Source organism: Pyrgilauda ruficollis, unplaced genomic scaffold (assembly GCF_017590135.1).
Source record: "Pyrgilauda ruficollis isolate IOZ18807 unplaced genomic scaffold, ASM1759013v1 scaffold85, whole genome shotgun sequence".
Taxonomy (NCBI): Eukaryota; Metazoa; Chordata; class Aves; order Passeriformes; family Passeridae; genus Pyrgilauda; species Pyrgilauda ruficollis.
Window position 1 is genome coordinate 694,157 of NW_024530488.1, and position 13,363 is coordinate 707,519.

The following is a 13,363-nucleotide window of genomic DNA, read 5'->3' on the forward strand; positions in this document are numbered from 1 at the left end:
TACAAAAGTCAGGAATTTCTGTGACCTGCTCATCTCAGCAGAATGATATTCCCAGCTGGTGTCTGGGAAGTTGAAATCTTCCACAGGGATGAAGGTCCAGGAACTTCTCCTAAGTGCCTACAGAATAACTCATTGATGCTGGGCCATCAGTAATGAACACCCACTACAAATTTCCTGTTTTCCATCCCCCCAGTCCCCACTGCAAGGCTCTGAACCACATCATCACTGACTGAAACCTCATCACAACCTCTCCCTTACACCTCTCCTGAGCCTGGACCCTCCATCCCAACATGGGATGCATTCCAAGTCTCACCAAAATCAGATATCAGAGCTCTGGGAGCTGCCCAATGCTTCCACCTCATCTATTTGTTTCTCCCATTTCTCATACAAACAGCAGCTGGGGAGGGGTCTGAAAAGATTTGAATTATTTTAGGGGAAAGGGCTGAAGCTGCTCCCTCCTCACAGCCCTGTGAGAATGAGCAGTGGAGGCACTCAAAGAGCCACTGCCAGAGCTTGGCAAGAAGCAGGTTTTAACATGAATTTAAGAGAGTGCGACGTTTATTAGAGTTCAGTGGCAAAGGTGACTCCATTACTTAGGCCATGGATGAAGCACATGTAAGAAAATCAGATTTGAGTCAATTTAGGATGATTTACACAGAGACCAGAGATGCAGAAGGGTAAGGGGGTAAAGGACGTGGGTACAAAAAGATAAGGGTGCAGAGGGGGTTAGCAGCTCTTAATCATCAGCTAATTTAACACTTAAAAAGTGAGTCAATAGGATTAGCTACAATTATAACAGTGACTAAATTACAGATCCATGATAACAATGATATCATAATCAATTCACACGGGTGCACACAGGCAAAGAGAAGCATCCATCAGGTTTATATAGAGATGTGCACAGAGCTCTGTCCAGCTCCGTCCATCTCTATATGGATGCTCAGGGCTCCATCCACTCTGGAAGTGTCCAAGGCCAGGCTGGATGGGGCTCTGAGCAACCTGGTCTGGTGAAAGATGTCCCTGCCTGTGGCAGGGGGTTGGAACTGGATGATATTTGAGATCCCTTCCAACCCAAACCATTCTGTGATTCTGTGGTATCTGTCTGTATCTCTCTATATCTGTATTTATCCGCATACCCCAGGGGGTCTGTGAAAAACAAGGAATGTCTCCTGAATAAAAGGAGGTCACTGGGGCAGCCAGGACTTTCCTGAGTCAGCTGGGAGAGCTGAGGCTCAGGAACTGGGTGAGAAACGCTGCTCCTGCAGTCCCCTTGGGACAGGTTTGGATGGTGCAGAGATCAGACAGCCAGGGGGAACAAAATGTAAGGAAGAATAGACTCAGGAGGTGGGTGTGACTCTGAGGAGAATTTTTGGGTGTAACTCAGCTTCTGAACAGGGAGTTTACCTGTGACAGAAAGGCTCATTCTGCCTTTGAGCTCTGCATGCCCTGTTGATGCCCCAGGAGTGCTGCTGAGGGTGAGAGGGGCTGGAGGCTCACATTCCTGTCCCAAAGCCCAGCCCTCTCCATGGGGCAGGCTGTTTAACCCTGGTGGACTTCTTTTCATCCCTGTTTTCCTTTAATAAATAAGTTTAGTTGCAAACACAGCAAAAGATCATTACAGGCCACATAACCAAGAGGAATTTTAGTGAAATAACAAAAGCTACTACCACCTCCCTATCCCATTGCCCCCCTTTAATTCCAAAGACTGGTCTGAGTAATAAGCATGAAGCATGAACAGAAGGGTAATACAGGAGGCTGGCAGCCTTTTGATTCGAGCTGAATTATGAGTCAGGTCCCACAAAAGGCTTCAGGAGGGCTGGAAAGCCACGGCATTATTCATAATGCTCATTAGCTGCCTGCTAGGACTAAGGCAATTAAATCTGCTGTCAGCAATACCTCAGCTGCAGGGAAACCAGGGAGGGATTTAACATCTCCCTTCACTGGTACCAGCATCCAGCATTTCACACCTGGGTCCTGGCTGATGATGCAGCATCAACACATTCAGGTGCCTTCTTCATTCTGGGCTCCTGCAGCTGGGGTTTTTGGGCTGTGCTGGTGACCAACAAGGCTGTTGGAGTGCAAAACCCAACTTCATTAATGCCAGTAAAGGTTGGGCTTTGTGTTTAATATTTAAATGCCAGTTTGCTAAATCACTACAACAACAACAAAAAAAAAAAAAAAAAAAAAAAAAAAAAAAAAAAAAAAAAACAGCGGCCCATATCGACAAAGAGCTGGCAGCCTTTTGATTCGAGCTGAATTATGAGTCAGGTCCCACAAAAGGCTTCAGGAGGGCTGGAAAGCCACGGCATTATTCATAATGCTCATTAGCTGCCTGCTAGGACTAAGGCAATTAAATCTGCTGTCAGCAATACCTCAGCTGCAGGGAAACCAGGGAGGGATTTAACATCTCCCTTCACTGGTACCAGCATCCAGCATTTCACACCTGGGTCCTGGCTGATGATGCAGCATCAACACATTCAGGTGCCTTCTTCATTCTGGGCTCCTGCAGCTGGGGTTTTTGGGCTGTGCTGGTGACCAACAAGGCTGTTGGAGTGCAAAACCCAACTTCATTAATGCCAGTAAAGGTTGGGCTTTGTGTTTAATATTTAAATGCCAGTTTGCTAAATCACTACAACAACAACAACAACAAAAAAAAAAAAAAAAAAAAAAAAAAAAAAAAAAAAAAAAAAAAAAAAAAAACCAAAAAAAAAAACCCAGGTGCCCTTATCAGTAAGAGCAAACACACCCAAATAATCTAAGGCACACTTTTAGAGGTCACCTGTGTTATTCCCTGGATCTGAACAATTCTTTAGTACTCTTGAGGCGTTTTCACCCCCTTGGCACAATTCAGGCTCTTGCAGCAGACAGTTCAGCAGCACGGGTGCAACAGAGGAGCCCTGGGTGGGTCAGGGGGGCAGGGGCAGGGGCAGAGGAGGTTTTCAGGGCTGTGGTGAGATTTCCCCCTGCTGCTGGTTAAGCTGAGGGGTGGGTGCAGTGCAGGGCTCTCCCTTCAGCTGCCAAGGAAGCCCAGAGCGAGCTGTTCCAAGGAGCTGATCCCGCTGGAAACCACAGCCAGCCAAAAATGGGATTGCTTTGCACTGGGATCAGTTTCCTGAGCCGCCAGGCTGCCAGGAATAGAGCAGGGGCAAAAGGCTGCAAGGAGGGCACGGATATTTAAGAAATTGCCTGGGACCTTGTCAAGGCAGATAGTGAGATCCTCACTTCACACTGACAGATAAATGAGGTTAAGGAGTGGGTTGTTCCTGCCTTTCTCATGGCACCAGGGACATGGGGATTTTGGAATGATTCTGGAGGAGGGAGGTGGCTCCCCCAGCCCTGCCTTTGGGGAATATTCTGAGAGTCTGGGTGGATCTGACTTACCCCACCACACTCCACAGGGATTGTTTCATTGCCTGTCAAGTGGCTTCCTGCAGACAGAGGAAGGCACGAGGTAACAATGGTGAATAGCTGGGAAATATTGCAGCTGCTGATTTATCAGAGCAGCAGGAAACCTTTCCTGCTTTCCACCTTTGCCAAAGTGCTCTGATGGCCAAGCCTGGGCTAACCAGCCCTGAAAAGCACCTGGAGGGGAAGGGATTCCCTGCTCTGCCCCAGTGCTCCGGGCACAGGGAACTGCTCCTCTCTGGTCCCCTCCCCAGAGACCCCCAGGAACCCCCCAAAAACTGGGCTGCTCCTCACTGCCTGAGATAGAGGGTTGTGAATAAACCCAAGAGGTGCCTACTTGGAAACCCAGATTTGTTGAAGGTGAGTGGGAAAAACTTTCTGAAACAAAGGCACGGTGCACTGGAAATAAGCAGGAAAATATCCACAGTGTTAACTGGACAAAAATGCAAAGAGAGAGGAAAAAAAGGTAGTTTTAAATGGAAAGACAAGTCTGAGTTTTCTTTCCAAATGTTCAAAATAAAATTACCTTTAGTGTGGTGTATTTAATGTAGAAAATTTATCTTTAAAATTTATTATAATTTTAAAATATTTATATAATTCATATTAATTATATATTATTAATTAATTATATACATTTTTATTAGCAATATTTATTTATAATTTATTATTTAAATTTATTATTTTTTTTAAAGCTGTAGAAAAAAGCAGGGGAGTTATTTGCATTTTTCTGGTCTATCATGGTAGTGCTGCACTCCCTCCAGGCACCCCAGCTGGGCAAACTTTCCAAAGCAAAGCAGGACAGTGGAGTTTTTTCCCTCCTTGCTAAAAATGGTCATCCCTAGGCCAACCCCACCTACCCCTTCTCCCTTTCTCCCAAAGTGGAATTTAATAAATCTCACAAACATTTGAACTGAAGCTGGTGGGTTTTCCCCCCTGAGAAGTGAATGACTCTTCCCAGCCATGAGAGAAAATTGCCCCAAATGACCGAGGAAACTGCCCCAGGCTAAACAAAATTAATCTAAAATTGGTCAAGTCTCACTATAATAGGGGTGCAGAAACGCAGGAGAAATCAGAATAAAGTCAAAGGCTCCCCTCCTTTTGAGAAAGCTCCCTCAAGTCCATCAGGTGTGACCTTGCTGTGCAAAGCTTCACCCCCATGGGAAGTCCCAGCTCCTGGCTGTGCCAATGCTCATCTCTCCCCTGGGTGCTGGGTACTCAAGAATTTCAATTAATTTCTGCTCCAGCAATTAATGGGCCTTATCCTAAAGAGCTGATTTTGAGGACAGGACAGTCCTGGGTGCTGTCCTGAGCACGGGAGCTGCAGCATGGAATGAGAGCTGGCTCTTGGAAAGCCCTTTTATCCTTCTTGCATCCCGAAGTGTCATTTTTAATTGGGTGCTACACAGCCCGTGGGGGCTTGCAAAAAGCCAAGGAAGGGCTGAGAGAGATGAGCTGCAAAGAGGCTCCCATTCTAAAATTAGGAGACTCAACCCGAAGCATTACCTCATGATCTCAATGATTATAAATAGATTTTGGTCTTGACTTATTATTAAATGACTGGGGGTTTCTTCGTCATTTTTTTCTGGAAGGCTCTTACCCCACCTCAGAATTGTGAGGTCAGCCTGGGGAAATCTTTTATGAGCCCTGGGGAGGGAAAGGAGCAGCCAGAAATCATCCCAATTTACATCATCTTGCCAGTGCCTGTGTGAGCCCTTGGGAGTTTCTTCACAGATCCTTATTGTTACTTTGATCAAGAAATCACCCAAACCTTAGGTTTGCTGAAGCTAACCCTGACAAGCTTCAATAAACAAAGCCAAAGGGAGCTGGAGATTGGATATCTGGGATCTTAAATTAATGACCCTTCAAGAATGTTGGAGTGACCAGAAGATAGAGAGGAGATAAGGGCCTGGAAAGTTGGAAACTCCCTGTTTGAGAGGAAGATGATGAAAGGACTAAAGAATGTGGGTCAGATTAGCATGAAGAGCAAGAGAGCAGGACACCTCTTGGAGCTCTCCAACCCTCAGGTTTTCCATACTCAGAGGATGGCCATCAAAAGCTGACAGCAAGGCCTGGGATGAAATTCCTCACTCCTCAAAGCTCCACCCTCACCCACTGAGAAATACCAAGACATTTAAAGTATTTAACTGAACTTGAGGGCATTTTTAACAGGAATACCTTTATATATTTAATCCTTCCTACATATATCTCTTTATTTTTTTCCCTTTGTGTGTGTGCATGCGTTATTTGATTGAAATCCCTATAGCAAGTATAGTATAAACACTGGGATCTCAGCTCTATAATTAAACCACTATTGTGGCTGTAGTAAATCCTATTGATTCCCTCCATAAATGTTTAGTCAATGATTAAGTGCTGCTACATAAAGTTTTTTAGATAAAAACTATTGATGAAGTCTAAGAAAGTGCTGCTACATAAAGTTTTTTAGATAAAAACTATTGATGAAGTCTGAATCTAAGGTTGGACCTAGCTCACCTAAGCTTTATCAGGGGTTTAGAGTGGAAAGGAGGGTCCTCTCTGATCAATGGGAGGGTTGCCTTTGACCTTTTGTATCTTCAGTCTCTGTGTGAATCATTCTAAGTCAATTTTAACTCAATTTTCCTTTGTGTGCTTCATCAGTGTAGTAAGTAATAGAGTGACCCTTGCCATCAAATTCTGTTCAGCCCCACTTTTACAAAATCATATTTAACCTACTTCTGCCAATACCTGAAACCACCAATGCATAACAAAGCAGCAGAGTGGGCAGGATGGCAAGTGATATCCCTGATTCCTTACAAAAGCATGGAAGGAATCCAAGTCCTGAGCCCTCAGGAGAGTGCACTTGTGATGAGGCTGGCACGACTGGAAAGCTGTGGAGGAATACCTGAAGGTGGCCAGGAGGGAAATGGAATTGTTTGTAAAATGTTAGGCAGCCACCCAACAGCTGCTTGGCAGCTGCTGAAGAATGATAATAAAAGGGAACAGGACCTAAAGGAAGAAATAGGAAGCAGGAAAGCAGCTGAGTTATCACTGTCTTTGAAAACTGGGCAGAAGAAAACAGGGAGAAAAGGAGGGAAAAAAAATGAAAAGTTGGAAGGAAAGTTTGAGGTGATGAATATGCAGGGTCCTGATCCCCCAGCCACTGCACAGATTAGAGAAATAACATCCCCTGAAGAATGGATGGAAGCATACAGGGGCACCCTGACAATAATAAAATGGGGGAAGACTGAAGATGAAGCCAAACTCAGTATAAAAACAGGAGAAACTACAGTGGGAGAATCAGAGGCCAAACCCCACCCTGGGCTGGTGGAACAGATGAACTGGAGAGAAGAGAGCACATTAAATCCTTGAGTGAGCTCTCCACAGCTGGTACAAATGCTGCCTGAACCCAGGCTGTGCATGATATTCCCTCTTGATATTCCCATTTCAGCAAATGTGGATCATGACATGCTAAAGGCAATAATTAACAGCCCCTGCTGTACTCAAACCTTAACTCAGGGGCCTGTGTTTGCTTCTTTCTCATCCTTTGTGGGATTATTTGGCAGCAAAAAACTCCAGTCCATTGTTCAGCACTGCCTTTCCCTCATTCCTGAAATTCCCTTGGTTTGTTACCTTCTCCAGTAACAGCCCCCAATGAGATAATAACATCCCAGAGGGTCCCAAGAGTATTAGACAGTTACAGAAAAGGGAAAAGAATTGCAAGTCATGTTCCCTGAGTTTTGCCTTTATCTGTCAATAGAGAGCAGCATTAATGCAGTTCTTTGTCCTTGTAATGTTGATGTAGCTTGAATTTAAATCTGAATTTTTATATTCCTGCTCTCCCATGGCCACCTTCCAGCATTACCAGGGCAATTATGTGTATTTTGGGGCAGGGATTTAAAACTCTGTTGCCAAGCAGGTGCCCTGATGAGTATTGCAGCTTCTCCAGCCTCAGAGGGGTCCCTGACTTCTCTCTTTGTGCAATCACCTTTGCCTGTTGAGGATGCATTTGTTGTCAGGCACTGACAGGTAATTCCTATAAGGAGAATTTAGATCTTGTTTTCCTTGAGTCACCACCATCCAATTTACTGTAATTCTTTAATACATTCCTGAAATTTCTTATTTGACATTCTCCACATACTCCTCTCTGTGTCCCAGCACTCATCACTTTACTTCTAATTCAGTGACATTTATTTGCCTTCCCTCCTTTCCCTGCTTTGGATCCACAGTGAAAACAGAGAGAACTAAAGGCTTTGTGAGATGCTGTATTTTTCCCCCATTGTCATTTTGAGTTAAAAAATAGCCACAGGGCAAAGAAATGGTGATTTCTAATTTAGTGGTAATTTGCTATGGAAAAAAAAATAGTAATTGGTGCTGTTAAATGTTAAATTTGTTATCTGTTTAATTACTGTTAGCTGGGTTTCTTGAGGACCTCATTATCTAAACATCTGGTTTTAGAGATGCAATTCTTAAGGTCTCAGACGCTTCCTGCAATTATCTAGCTGTGACTGAGTACTCATTAGCATATCCCAATAATCAGTGCAAGGCAAGTCAATTCCTTCTGTTCTGCAAAGCCTGGCTGACTGATGTGTTATCTGGGTAAAGGACCACAGGATGGGAGCACTCCCTGCCTGCCATGGGACACACATTGCTGTTGTTCTTCCTTAACACAACGCTGGGCTGCGACTCCCAGGGCAGCCCAGAATCTATCCTGCAGTGTCAGATTAGCTACTTTCATCCCATCTCTAAAAATCCAGGCGTTTTAATCACCTTTCCCTCAGATCTCCAACGTGCATGATGGATGAGCTTCATTTCTGGAGTCTCTACCAGCTCATCCCATCACTTCATACCTGGAGGAGATGGGGCAGCGTTGGCTACACCAGGGAATGAAAGGTCAGTTTCAGTTCCAGATTTTCCCTCATTTCACCTGGTTCTCTTGCAAGAAGAAGGCTCTTTCTCAGCCACATTCCCTGCAGGGTCAGGTCTGCAGCTCCATTACCATTTCAAGGCTCTTCCTTTGCATTGCTGCGCTCAACCCAAGGGGCTGGGCAGGGCTGTGAGCCCAAACCAGCTCTGGGAGGCTTCTGGCACCCCGAGTGTTACTGACAGGCTTTGAAGCAAGAAATCCTTGGTAACCTGAGCAGACACAGCCCAGCTGTCAGTGCTGGCTCACCTTCTGCTGGTGAGACTGTTTGTGTGCTGCTCTCCCTTCTCCATCCTCACAAGTGGAGTGCTAATTACCTCCTGCCACTTGTTATCCTGCAAATCCTGACACCTTTCTCACCTGTCTCTTGGAAGTGTAGTTTTGGGGAGTATAGTGAGAGACCATTTTGACATCCCAGGGATGATTTGACCCTAAATTAATTAAAAGTACTTTCAACTCTACCCCCATTTTAGCAGATTTCCAATATACATTAACGACCTACACCCTCTAATGATAATTTCCCCTCAGATTTAATTTACTAGAGGAACTTCCTTCAGAATGCTAATATGGACAGAAGAGAAGAGAACAGCTTTTAATCTGTTCATTAGCAGCAGCAGGTAGGTAGCACAGGCCACTGCTCTGCCTCTTGATGCATGTGCTCATTAACAGGGGAGAGCTTAGACTTTTTGTATTCAGTGTTGTTAGAGGCTGGGTGGCTTCCTGACTTGGAATTCAAACCCTGTTATCCAGGGTTTACTGGCCAAACTAGGTCTGGTCCTCTTGATGGGCTTAGTTAAGGGAAATGTTGAGGATTCCAACCTCAACATTGTGCAGACCTTTTTTTAATTGAGTGTTTTTTGGAGGTAGGGATGTGTAAGTGTATGTACATGAAGATGTGGAAAGGGGTTGAACAAGCTTTTGTGACCCAAGGAACAGAACTCCTGAAGGGGCAGGAATGCCAGCCAGAGAATATTTAGCATGGATAGCAGGAAAACTTGATGATTTCTCCACAAAGCAGGACTTTGTGTGGTTTATTAACAAATAAACTGGAATCAAAATAATCTGATGCTGGTCTGCCTCTCCTCTCACACCTAGAATAGAATGAGCACCTCATTTGATCAAAAAGGATGGAAAAAAAATGGGTGTTGGACATCCAGGAGCCTAACAGCAGTCTGCTTGACTCAGTGATGAAACCCCAAGCCTTTCCCATGACATCAGTCAGAGGAATAAAGCAGAGGCAGTGATACACCCACATCCAGGAGGGCTTCTTCAGCCAGCTGAGGATGGTGACTGCCCCTACCTGGTTCAGGGCTCAGCTGGGGGAAAGGCTGCCTTTTACAAAAAAATTATCTTTTCCAACCAAGGAGTGCCTCCTCCCCCACAAGTCTGCAGGAGATTTCTTTCCAAGGTGCTCTAAACTCTTGCTGTGAGAGCACAGACTGGGCACCGAGTGCCTGAGGGGGAACAAAGGGAATCCATGTCACTGGAAATTTTCTTACCTTGTAAGAAATTAGCTGGACTTAAATACCCAATGAAACTGCCACGAAATCTGAAGCATTTATCACAAGAGCTCATTTTTTTTTTTATATACCCCAGGCACTTTGAAATGAAAAGATTAAAGTAAAAGGTTTTGTTACATAAAACGAAGAGTGCTTTCATAACTGGTTTCAAGGTACAGCAGCAACTTTGGAAGAGCCATGGTGGATTCCTCTTTTCTTTTTTGCCTAGTAAGAACCCTTGATGACCCAGCCCTGGCCCCATGGAGAGTGGATGTGTCACCCTGCTCCTGTGGCATCCCTGGCAGCAGCTGTCCCCCACCACAGGGCGACCTGCAGCTCATCTGTGACTCCAGCTGACTCAAAACCATCCTTCTTTTTATATCCCCTGCTTCCACACTCTTGACAGAGACCTGCCAACCACCAGAGCTCTGTTTACCTGCCAGAAACCTCCTGTCCCTGCCAAGTTGCCCACAATGATCTTTGGAGGCTCATCCTGCCAGCGGCGCCTCGGGCACAGCGGCGCTGCCAAAATCTGGCAGCTTTTACAGCAGGGCAGCCTGGGCAGCTTCCAAATGCCTTTTTCTGTGGCCTCTGGTATGTTTAATAACAGGTCTTCTCATCAGTGTGCACAAATATGGGGTTTTTTTCCTATTTTATTTTTTTTCTTTACAAGCCCAGCCCGTGTGTTTGCTCCCAGAGCAAACCATGAAGATGCAGGAACCCACGGATGGATGCTCGCTAGGAAATGCAAAGGTTTAACCAAAACTGCTTCTGCCTCTGCCTCTGCCCCCATCCCCTCCCCAGCCCACCCTTCTCCCCTTCTGTGCCCCAATGATTACTGAGGCTGCCAAAGCTGCAATGCTCAAGGCTGTGCCCAGACCTGCTCTGATTAACTCCCAAAGACTGGCATTTCCAGAAGCTTCCCTGGGAGCCTCCACTGCATTTCACCTGGGTGTGATTAGCCAACATCCTCCTGTCCTCTGGAGTAAAAGGGATTCCTTTTACTTTGCAATTCCCTTCCCTCCCAGGCCGTATTTTAAACACCTGAGGGGTTTTACATCTCTGCTGGGCTAGGCTTGAGACCTAGGAGAGGTTTTGTCTGTCCTCATCAACCCCTGCCTACTCCTCTGACCTTTCTTTGCTCATTTCTGCATTTTCACACATTCTGCCTTCCTAATGACGCGGTGCCTCTGGAGAAGGGGCTGTCATCATCAGACAATTCACACGGGGACACCTCCCCTCCCCTTTTCCCAGGGAATGCCCCTGCAGAGCATCTCCAGTGGATGTCAATGAGCAGAGTTTATGGCAGTTCAAGCCCCAGCCTCAGACACAACAGGCTTTGTTCATCACTTTGCCAGATGGCATAAACCTGATGCACTAGTATTCACTTTTTTATTTATTTTTTTTCTTTTTTTTTTTTTTTTTCCTTCCTGACCTTCTGGGTCCCCAAAAGCATCTGACTTAAGACAGAGGTGCTTTTAGCTTGCTAAAGGCTGGCTGGATTTTTTTTTCCTACCTGGAAATGAAATATTGGTTCTATTATAATCTGGTGTGGAAATCTGCCATTGGATTCAGTGAGGCCAGAACTCTGAGCTGTATTTTAATATGGCTGAGGTATTTCAATGTACAAAGTGATTTTTCTTTTGGAGGAGAGCTAGCTAAGTGAAACAAAACAAATCATGTTCTTTAAAAAGTTAACTGGTCTTGTGTGCATATGTGGTGCATATTGGAGAGCCCATCTTTCAAATGTACAGTAACTTCAAGCTGATTTTAAATATCTTATATACTATTCTTATAAATTCAGCTTTGGCTCTCCTGAGGGATAACCAGAACAAAAAGTAACTGGTCTCCTAAGATTAAGAATGTGTATCTCAGGAGAGGTTTTTGAAATAAATTTAAAAGAAGAAAAAAAGAATGTCAAAACGTAAAATCAAATTACCATTTCAAAAACATTTCCTAATTTCTGATTCAATAGCAGCACTTTCTTGTTTTCTGAAGGAGAGGATTTGATCAGGAAACTCTGCATGAGTGTCCGTGGCCACAACTGCACAAAACTGAATTGTTTCAATGGATGCTTGTCTAGACAATGAAAGATCAAAACTGACTGATCAGGTACAGGCATCTTTGTATAATTAACTGAGAAAATCCTACAAATTATCAGAATGAGCTATTTTCCGATACTCCACTCCATTACTAAAATATTTAGCAAGGTGAATGGAAGCTATTTGCATTTCAAGTGACTTCCAGAAAATTCCTATGCTGTTGTTTGGAAAAAACTCATGAAGGTTCCCTGACTGCCAAAAGCAAACCCAGGGCCTGAGTCCCTGGAGCAAACAGCGAGCTCCAGCAGCGATCAGCAAACAAGGCCAGAGAAAATAACATGTTTGCCAGACTTTCTCTGAGATTCTTCTCTTTTATCTCAGGTAGGAAGTCAAGGAACTGTGAGCAGAGGCAGTGAGTCACCCTCATTGACACTGGTGGTTCTCATCCATCCTTTGGGGTACTCATTGATCTTGCACTGAGGGAAAGGCTACACAAGTACTGTCTCCAGTTTTTAGAGCTATTCCTCTGACACTTTTCCCCAGCATTGAAATCAATGGAGTAGCTGCAGATAAATATGCCTGAAGAAATTTAAAAGGCGAGAGGAGGGCTGCACAATACATTTAAATCAGCTGTTTTTTGCCATTAAACCTCGGGGTGAAGGAAACAATCATTTGGTGTGCTGTGTTTCCTTGCTGTGCTCCTTGGTGGGCAGCACGCAGGAGGAGCAAGGCTGTCTTTCCACCAGCACAGAGCTCAGCAAGCGTTGAACCAAGCTTTTATTAAAATAGCTGCGAGTTATTTCCCACATAGATCCTTTCTCCAGGCTTGGACCCACACTGGGTTCCTGTAAGTGAATGAATTATTCCCTCTGTCCCATGGCTGTGCCCAGGGAGTCCAGTCATGCACGCCTTTTACTCAGGGGAGCAGGATTTGTCCTGTTCCCTGGGAAATGATGTCTCATGGTAAGAACAACGTATTTCCTGTGCTGGGCTGGTTTGGGCTGGGGTAGAGTTGATTTTCTCTGCAGTGGCTGGTGTGGGGCTGTGTTCCTTTTCTGCCCCTCAGCCCAGAGAGGAGAGGGGAGGGGACACAGCCACGACCCCAGGGATGTCCCACACCATGTGGGGCCATGCTCAGCATGGAGAACTGGGGGAGAAGGAGGAAGAAATGGTTAATTTGTCTTCCAAAGTCACTGTTAGGTATATCACTCCACTGCGATGGAGCCTTGAACTCCTGCCTGCCATGGCAAGTGGGGAATGAATGAGTTTTGTGTTTTGCTTTGTTTTCATGAGCAGCTTTTCCTGTTGGACTGTCTTTATCTCAACCCAGGAGTTTTCTCTCCGCTACCCTCTGATTCTCTCCCCCCATCCCTCTGGATTCTTTTGTTTCTTCTTTTATTTTTGCAAAATTCGGGATTAAATGTGTGAGAAGGTATTTATTGTTTGGATTCAGATGTTTATTAGTTCTTCTCTATATTACAGTCTCACAAACTGTGAGTTCTATAGAACTTCACAAACAA